The sequence below is a fragment of the Vombatus ursinus genome, unplaced genomic scaffold, assembly GCF_900497805.2.
Source record: "Vombatus ursinus unplaced genomic scaffold, bare-nosed wombat genome assembly UNPS02014832.1, whole genome shotgun sequence".
In the NCBI taxonomy this organism is placed as follows: Eukaryota; Metazoa; Chordata; class Mammalia; order Diprotodontia; family Vombatidae; genus Vombatus; species Vombatus ursinus.
Genome location: NW_020954610.1, coordinates 62,005,346 through 62,015,527, shown reverse-complemented (window position 1 = coordinate 62,015,527; position 10,182 = coordinate 62,005,346).

Genomic DNA, 10,182 nt, shown 5'->3' with positions numbered 1-10,182 from the left:
AGGACTGTGCATATCCTAAACCCCCTCTCAAAACCTTCCATTGGAAAATGAACAAAAACTCAAAATCCACGAATTCTCTGCAAGTCCAGACTACACCTGTTGCCTATGGAGGAGATGTTACAGGGGTAAATGGTGTCAGATCTGGATCTAAACTTGTGGTGTAGTGAATAGACTCTGTACCAGAGTAGTGACAATGTCAGTGGAGAGAAGGGTGTATATTCAAGAGATATTGCAAAGGTAAGATTGACCTTGGCAACAGCTTGGATATAAGGGGTGAGAAAGTGAGGAATCCAGGATAATTCTTAGGTTGCAAACCTGAGGAACTGGGAGGATGATGTTGCCTCTACAATAATAGGGAAGATAGGAGGGGTAGGGGAGGGTTTAGGGGGGAAGATAATGAGTTCTGTTCTGGACATACTGAATTTAAGCTATCTACTGGACATCCAGTCCAAGATGCAACTGGATCAAAGGCAGTTGGAAATGTGAGATCGGAAGTCAACAGAGAAATTGGAGCAGGACAGGTAGATTTGAGAATCACCAGCACAGAAGTTGAAATTAAATCCATGGAAGCTAATGAGATAACCAAGTGAAGTGGCCTAGAGGAGAAGACGGCCCTGGACAGAACTCTGAGGGACACCTGTGGTTAGAGGGAATGATCTGGAGGAGGATTCAGCAAAGGAGACAGAAGAGGAGGGGTCAAATAGGTAGAAGGAAAACCAGAAGAGAGTGGTGTCCTAAAAATCCAGAGAGAAGAAAGTATCAAGCAGAAGAGTGACCAACAGTGTCAAAAGGCTGCAGAAAGGTCAAGGAGAATGATGATTCAGAAAAGGCCATTGGATTTGGCAAATAAAAGACCATTAGTAACTCTGGATTAAATAATTTCAGTGGAATGATAAGGTTGAAAGCCAGAGTGTAAGGGGTTAAGAAGAGAGTGAGAAGAGAGAAAGTGGAGGCACCTATCATAGATGGACTTCACAAGGAATTTAGTTATGAAGGGCAGAGGAGATATAGAACAATAGTTAGCAAGGATAGAAGGATCGAGTGAGGGTTTTTTTCAGGATAGAAGAGACATGGGCATGTTTGTAGGCAGTAGAGAATGAACCAGTAGAGGGGTGGAGATTGAACATAAGTGAGAGTGTTGTAATGGAATACTATTGTGCTATAAGAAATGATGAAAAAAAAAAAAGAAAGAAATGATGAGCAGGCAAAATTCAAAAAAACTTAGAAAGACTCACAGGAACTGATGCAGAGTGAAATGAGCAGAACCAGGAGAACATTGCACACAGTAACAGCCACATTATGGGATCATTGACTTTGATAGATTTGGCTCTTCACAGCAATGCAAGAATGTAAGGCAACTCCAAAAGATTCATGATGGAAATTGCTATCCACACCCAGAGAAAGAAATATGGAGTTTGAATGCAGATGGAAGCATACTATTTGCTCTCCTTTCCCTTTCCCTTTGTTTTGTTTTATTGCTTCATTCTTGTGGTTCCTCCCATTAGTTCTAATTGTTCTTTACATCATGACTAATAGGAAAATATGCTTAACATGAATGTATATGTAGAGCCTATATTGGATTGTACACCATGGGGTGGGGGGAAGAAATGGGAGGGATAGAAAATTGAAAACTCAAAATCTTATGGAAGTGAATGTTGAAGACTAAAAATAAATAAATTTTTAAAAATTTTAAAAAAAGAAAATAAGTGAGAGTGGGGATGACAGAGATAGCAATCTATTGGAGAAGAGAGGGCATGGGATCACTTGAACAAGTAGATGGAGTAGCCTTGGTAAAGAAAGCCACTTCATCATGTGAAAAAAAGGGTGAAGGAGGAGATTGTGGCAGAAGGCACTTGAGTGATAAAAGATGGGGAAGAAGGGAGAAAAGGGAGTTTGTAGTGAATGGCCTCATTTTTTTTTTCTGTAAAAGATGAGGTAAGGTTCTCAGCCAAAAGTGAAGGGGAGAAGGAACCATGGGACATTTGAGGAAGGATGAAAAGGTTTAGAAGAGCTGATGTGAAGAGTGAGAGAGTGAGTTCATGAGGGAAATATGGTAGGATTGCCTAGCAGTAGTGAGGGCCCAGTCGAAGCTATGTAACATGAATTTGAGTGGACTCAGTCAAAACAGTTGCATTATTTTCTCCACCTTCTTTTAGCAGCACATATGTATGTGCAAAGCAACAAATGGTGGGAGTAATCCAAGGCTGAGGTTTGACTGCGCATAATCAGCATTATGATAAGGAAATGAGGGATTCAAGAGAAGAGAACAGTGTAGAGTTGAATTAGTTCACCAAGGAGTCAAGATAGGGAGAAGAGCAGAAAGTGGCTAGGGCAGGGGAGATAGCCTAGGAGAGAATTGTGGGGTCAAGGGATTGGAAGTCACAATGAGTATGAAGAGTAGGATTATGGGAGGGATAGCAGAAGGAGAGGTGAAAAGCAAATGGATTATGATCAGATAAGGGGATTTCAGAATTCTTGAATATCAAGATGATACATTTCTGGGTGAAGGCAAGATTGAGAGTATGACCATCTTTGTGTGTGGCTGAGGTGGGGTGGAAGAGTAGATCATGGGAGGTGAATAGGATGAGGAACTGAGTGGTTAGAATATTTGAAGGAGAATCAATCTGTATGTTGAGGTTCCCTAGTATGAGGGCAGGAGTTGGGAAGGAAAGAAAAATTGTAAGCCAGGTTACTAAGGAAGGAAGAAGAATAACCTGAGGGTTACTAGGGGTTTTGTTACCAAGGAGTTACCAGGAGTTTGATTGGGTGGTAGATATTAATAGCATAAACCTTAAAAGAAGAGAGGTTACTGAGTGAAGGAAGAAGGGGGAGAATGGAAGAAGGGGGAGAAGTTGGAAGTGGCAATGGGAATTAAGGAGTATTCCAACTCCCCTGCCTTGACTAGTGAGACAAAGAGAACGAATGAAGGTGCAGCCAGTACTGGAAAGGGTATCCAGGCAGGCTGTGTCATGAGGGGAAAGTCAGGTTTTAGTAAGAACTAGCAGATGAAAGGAGTGGGAGAGAAATAGATTTAAAATGAAGAGAAGTTTGCTGCCTATGGAACAGGCATTGCATAGGGCACAGTGGACAGGCTGGGTGGAATTCTTATATAGTTTTGGGATGGGAGGGTTGAAGGGGATGGGAATGAGGAATCAGGTGGTAGGAGGTGTGGAGTGGGGTTTGGATGATGCTCTACAGGAGTTCAGAGTCACTGGGATGTGAAGAGTATGACCAGGTATAAGAATGGTCATCATTGAGTCAAGAGCACAAATCTGTACCTCAAAGGACAGGCAGAGCAGGAGATGGGGAACCGGTAGTTGGAGGGAGAATTGTTCTTTTCATTGGAGGTCCTTCACATCCCAATAGGGAGATTGGGCTGCCGGCAGCAGGAGAAGGTGCCTAGTGGTGGTACAGAAGAAGTGGCTAATTTGGGGTAGATAGAAGATTCCTCACATGGCCACTAGCAGCTCCTCCTCAAGGGACATGCTGCACCAAATAGGGGACGGAAGGCTCAAGGTGCTAGTGCACCTGTGGGTCTTCTCAGCTGAGGAGGCTGGCTATGAAGTGATAGCAGGAAGTGGGAGACTCTCTATGTAGAGGGAAAATATCCGCCTATCCCCTAATAGCCTTTCCCCATTTTGGAGATGAGGAAACTGAAGGCAGATGGAGGTTAACTGATCTGCCCAGAGTCACATAGCTTTTTAGAATCTGGGGCTGGATTTGAACTCAGCTTTTCCTAACTCCAGGCCCCATGCTCTACCCACTGTGCCACCTAGCTGGTAGAACAAATTATGGTATATGAATGTAATAGAATATTATTGAGCCATAAGACATGATGAAAGATAAGGTTCCAGAGAAGCCTAGGAATGAATAAACTTGCATAGAGTGAAATGAGCAGAACTAGTAGAACAATGTGTGTAATAACACTGTAAAAACAAATAACTTTGAAAAACTTATGAACTCTAATCAACACAATGATCAATCATGATTTCAGAGGAATGGTGATGAAGCATGCTGCTCACCTTCTAGATAGAGAGATAATAAACTCAGGGTATAGAATGACTCATGTATTTTTTGGACATGCTCAATTTAGGAATTTGTTTTGCTTAGCTACCCACATTTGTTACAAGAGTTTTGTTTTGTTTTGTATTGTTTTGTTTTGAGGGAGGCAGGGCAAAGATGGGAGGAAGAAAAAAAGGTTTTAATTGAAAAAATAAAATTAATTTTAAGAAAAGTATGTTTAGTAGTGCTTTATTCCATTAAAGGTCCAAGCCCCACACTTCCTACAATGTTATTCTCAGTGTTGCCAAGTAAGTCCCTCTTGGTTGTAAGCCTTTACCTAATACTCTCTGGAATAATGTATTCCAAGTTCTTCTTTTCTTTATAGCACTAGCTTCCAGGTCTTATGTGATTCTGACCTTGGCTCTGTGGAACTTGAACTCTTTTTCTGACTACTTACAGTATTTTTTTCTTTGACCTAGAGGCTCTGGATTTTCTTACCTTTTTTAGGAGGTAGTGTTATTTATGATTTCTTGAAATATGGTATCTAGACTTTTTTATGATTGGAGTTTTTAGGTAGTCCAATGATTCCTAGGTTATCTCTCCTTGACCTGTGTTCTAGGTCAGTTGTTTGTGATGGAAGATTTCTTACATTTTCTTGTTTTTTTCCAGTTTTTCAATTTTGTTCTATCTTGAATCTTGTCTCGTAAAGTTATTGACGTCTGCGTGGTGCAATGTAATTTTCAAGGAGTCTTACCTGAGTAAGGTTTTGCACCCTCATTACCAAGATATTTATTCTGTTTCCAATTCTTTCTTCTGGGCTTTTCATTGCCTTTCCTATTCTTTCTTCTAGAACTGTCTTTTTCTTTAGAATATCATTTTAAAATTCTTGCATCATTTCTTCCAGGAATTTCAGTAAAGCTTGTTGAAAATCTATAATTTTATTTAAGGTTTTACTTACAGATGTTTTGAAGTTATTTTCCTCTGGGTTTGTGTCTTGGGTGTCCCTGTTTCTGTAACATATCTTTATCGTTTTTTATCATATAGCATATCTTCTATGTAGTCATTTGTCCAGCCTTATTTCCTGACTTGAACTTTGTGTCAGGGCTGGGCTCTGTGCACTTCTAGAAACAATGATACAGCCTTATTTGGTCGTGATCTGTACTTGGTTTGAGTAATGAGGGCTGTGTTCTTCAAGGACGTCACAAGTGGCTCTGGCCAGCAGTTGGCACAAGGACATTTGATGCTAAGGAAATTTGATCCAGAACATACCCTGATTATCACTACCCCCAATTTAAGTCCCATGAGATTCCCAAGTTCTGATTAGTGGTCAAAGTGACACAGCGTCAGCCTCCAGGGGTATCTGACTAGACATTGGTTCAGTCTTCAATCTCCCTGCCCCTAGGGACACATCTGTACTCTCCAGACTTCCTTGGCTTGCCTTGGTGTTCAACTGGAAAGTTTCCATAAGCCTTATTCCTGGGCTGGACTTCTCTTTCTTTAGTGCTCACAGCCTTTTGACTATCTCTTTGTGCAGACCCAAGTTGGCAAAATGCACTTAATGTAGTTTCTCCCTAGACTTGTCCTGGTTTTTTTTATTTGGTTTATTTTGTTTTTCCAACCTTGCTAGAGTCAGTGTGAGAGAGCTGAGATGTTTTATTTCCTCTCATTCCACTATCTTGAGAAATGTCTTCAGCCAAGTCATGGTTTACTATTGTACCTCTCACTTTCAATCTAATTCAGTAAATTTACTTTAATCTACCTGTGTATTAGTACTGTTTGGGGGTCTTATACAGTTTGGAAAGCAGTTGAAATTCTGTGAAAATGGAAACCTGAGACATCTGAAAAGTTAGTAAATTCTTGTTGGAAATATTCACGCACTAAGGCAGAAACTTGGGCATAACAATTAGGAGGACAATGGACTTAGCATATTTGGTAGCTGAACAAATCATCGTCCAAGAACCTAGGAGTTGTTCACACTTGCACAAAGGAAGAGAGTTAGAACACTTGAGGTTGGAGTGCCACCTACTGGCTTGCACTGATAATCGCAAGTCATACCACTACTGGCTTGCTCTGCTAATTACACGTCATACTCTAGGATGCTTGCATGAAGGAATGGTTTCCTCCTATGTGTGGGCAAGGGATTAACCCTCATATACTTGAACTTTGGGCTCTTCACCATTGAGAGAGGGGCAGAAGCTGGGGCTCTGCAATGAAAGAGTGCCCTAGATTATACACATATAGTAACAGGAAAAAGTTGGTGCTACTCAAAAAGCATTCTATAAGTCCAAAAGCATTACATATGACCTTTGGGCTTATGGGTCAAGAAGGAACCCTAGAACTAATAGAAACTGATTTTACTGGCCCAAGATGACAACAGATGTCACTAAAAAACACGAAACCCATACTCAATCTTTCACTGTTTACATAGAGTATAAACCCAAACAAGCCTTTGGAGTTTATATGCAATGATTTTATCCCTGTAAGCAGATAGGAGGATTATAAATTTGAACAAATCCCTTTCCCTCAATGCCCTAGCACATCCACCCAGGAACCGAAGAGCTTCTAGACATACTAAAGACTCGTGAGAGGAAATATTTCTCTGTATACAGATTCCCTGCCAGGACTCACTCTGGATCTCCTAAAGAAACTGTTAGATTTGGCAATCTGAGTGTAATTTTGAGCTGAAGTCATGGCTGGCTGGTAGACTTTTTTTCAGCCAGTTTCTCAAGAAAAAAGATATGTTATAGTAATAATAAATAAATAATATTATATATTATAATAGAGACATGTTATATAACAGTTATTATTATTGTTATTGTTGTACATGTGGACTAGAAAGGCCACATGTTGACTCCATTGAGATTTTTGCTCAGGTCTCAAGTGTTCCTAACACGTTTATCAGAGTATAGTTGAAGCATTTCAGGTTATTATGATTCTCCTTGGGGAAAAGGAGGTGTGGGTCTAGACTCCTTGATTTCTTGCCAAAGCAAACATTTTCATGAGCACCTTGTTCTCAAAGTTTCTGCCTTTGTCAGAATGAATGCTTTAAGGGAATCTATGTGCTGAGAAATTCTTCTTCACACCACATTAACTACTGTAGAAACTTTCTGGTTCTTGATTGGATATGCCCGTGTGCCTGTGTGCACCTGATAAAATAATTACTCACTTCTAAAATATGGCTTTTGTTCTTACTATTTCCTTCAGAGATTAAAAAGTCAATGAAGAAACTAGATAAGGGAGATTAAAAAACAATAGAACTCAATAACCCATTGTTTGATAAAGTGGACAACATGTATTACCTAGGAAAAAACTCCTTTTTTGGGAAAAGCTTCTGGGAAAACTGGAAAGTCGTATGGCAGAAATTAGGCTTAGACTAACACCTTACACTACATTCTACAATACATTATAAGTGGATATGTTACTCTAATATTAAAGATAAGACTATAAAAAATTAGAAGAGAAATAGATATATACTTCTCATGAGTAGGAGATGTATTCTTTGTTTTATTTTTTTAAAAATATTTTCTAAAATTCATTATTTATTTATTTTAAAAGTTACTTTCTTTTTAAAGTTTGAGTTTCAAATTCTCTCCCTCCCACCCATCACCTCTCTCACCTATTGAGAATGCAAGTAATATAATATCAATTATACACGTGAAATCATGTAAAACATATTTTCATATTAGCCATATTTTTTTTGAAGCAAGAAAAATAAAGAAAGTGAAAAAAAGTATACTTCAATTTGTACTTAGAGTTATCAGTTTTCTCTCTGGAAGTGAATAGCATTTTTTCATCATGAGTAGGAGATAAATTCTTAAACAAACAAGATAGAGGCAATTACAAAAGATAAAATACATAACTGATTACTTGAAACTGAAAAACTGCTACACAGACAAAATCAATACATTTAAGATAAAAAGGAAAGTGGTTGAATGGGAGGGAAAACAACCTTTGTATCAAATTTTTCTGGTAAGGGTTTAGTATTCAATGTGCATACACACACATATTAGACACACACACACCCCATGCCCCAGTAGATAAATGGAGTCATACAGCCTTATTTGGTCCTGATCTGTGTTGTCTGTGGTTTGAGTAATGAGGGCTGTGTTCTTCAAGGACCTCACAAGTGGCTCTGGCCAGCAGTTGGCACAAGGACATTTGGTGGTCAAAGAATATGAACAAACAATTCTCAAAAGAATTATAAAGTATTCGCAGCCAATAAAAGGATGTTTCAAATCATTAATAATAAGAGAAATGCCAATCAAAATCATACTGACGTTTTACTTCACACCCAGCAAATTGGCAAAAATGACCAAAATAAAGTGAATAAAATGTCCATACTCTTTGAACCAGAGATTCCATTATTGGGCTTATACTCCAAGGAAGCCATCAATAAGATACTTCAAAATATTCGTAGCTATGTTTTTTGTGATGGCTAAGACTTGGAAACAAAGTAAATGCCCATCAACTGGGGAATGGCTAAACAAATTGTGGAGCACGAATGTAATGGAATACTACTGCACTGTAAGAAATGATGTGATGATTACAGAGAAGCATGGAAAGAGCTATATGAATTGATGCAGAGTGAAGTAAGCAGAGCCAAGAAAACAAAGGTAACTCTAACTATGTAAATGAAAAGAACAAAAATCAAAAGTAAATGTAACAAAATTATAAAGATCAAGCAGGACTCAAATGAAGAGATATGAGAAGATGTCTTCAACCTACCTTTTCATAGAGGTAAGAGGTCTACAGGTGTTACATGTCGCATATGTTTTTGAACTTTTTCAACATATCGATCAGTTGTGCTGATTTTTTTTCCCCTCTGAAAATATAATTTGTTGTTATGAGATGGCTCTCTGGGAAGGGGAGGAGGAGGGACACTTGAGATAACTGTGGTGATTTAATAAACAGAAAATATAAATAAAAACTTATTTTTTTAAAAATGTCCATGAAGATAAGTTACAGAGGCATGCTAGTAGTTATATTCTTTAAATAAAAAGCACAATTTGGTAACAATTTTCTTTGACCACATCAAGTATAAGTCTCATACTTCTGGAAGTGAATAGCATTTTTTCATCATTAGGAGATGTATTCTTAAACAAATAAGAGATACAAGTCACACATTTCTGGAAATGAATAGCATCAGCTACCATCATATAATGTTTTCAAGGCCTTAAAGAAAAATGTCCTGAATGCCTTTTGTTACTGGGACCATGTGTAAGATCAGGTACAGTAAAGCATTCCATTGGAGATCACCAACCTTCTACCATCGTCTCAACAATAAAGTATCTTCTAGGAAATGGAGCTTGAGTCCCTTAGCTTCACTCCATTGTTTCTTGGCTTGTACTACTTCTCATGGTCCATCAGTCATCTGATCTTACAACCAGTCCCCCAAAGGACAATTGAGGCAAAAAAATGAAACAAGGTCCACATTCGATGCTGGCATGCTGTCTGGTCAAAGTCTCAAACTCTCCACAGCATGTCTACATTTGCAATCTTCATTATCACTTCTCTGTAGGGTCCTCCGAGTCCAGATGGTATGGACCCTTAAGCAACTGACAAGGAGATCATGCTTAATGTTTTCAGAGTCCATTGACCTCCCTTTCTTTTCCTTTCTCTTCCCTTCATGATGTCTGAGAGGAGAGCTGGGGGGTAAAGGGACTCTGAGGAAGCAAAACAGAGAAAGAAGCTGGAATAGAATTCTACTTGATCTCACCAACAGCAGCTATTAGTTTTGTCCTGAACCAACTGACACCATATTATATACCACCTCCTCTAGTCACCTCCAGGCTGTTCTAATTTAGTTTTCACAGAGCATCCACTCTCTTTCTGTCCTATCTCCATGAATGGTTTCATGAAGATATTTCATTCACAGCACCATCATCATTATAATAATAGCTAACAGTGCCGGGAGCTTTACAATTATTATCTCATTTGATTTGCACAGCATTGCTGGGAGGTAAGTGCTATTATTATTCCCATTTTACAGATGAGGAAACTGAGGCAAACATAGGTTAAGTGACTTGCTCAGGGTCTCACAATTACTCAGTGTATGAGATCAGATTTGAACTCAGATCCTACTAACTTCAGACCTAGTTCTCTATCCATTGTACCATCTAACTGACCATGAATGTAGAGCTGTAAGGGACTTTTGAGGCCATGGAGTTCAACTCTCTCATT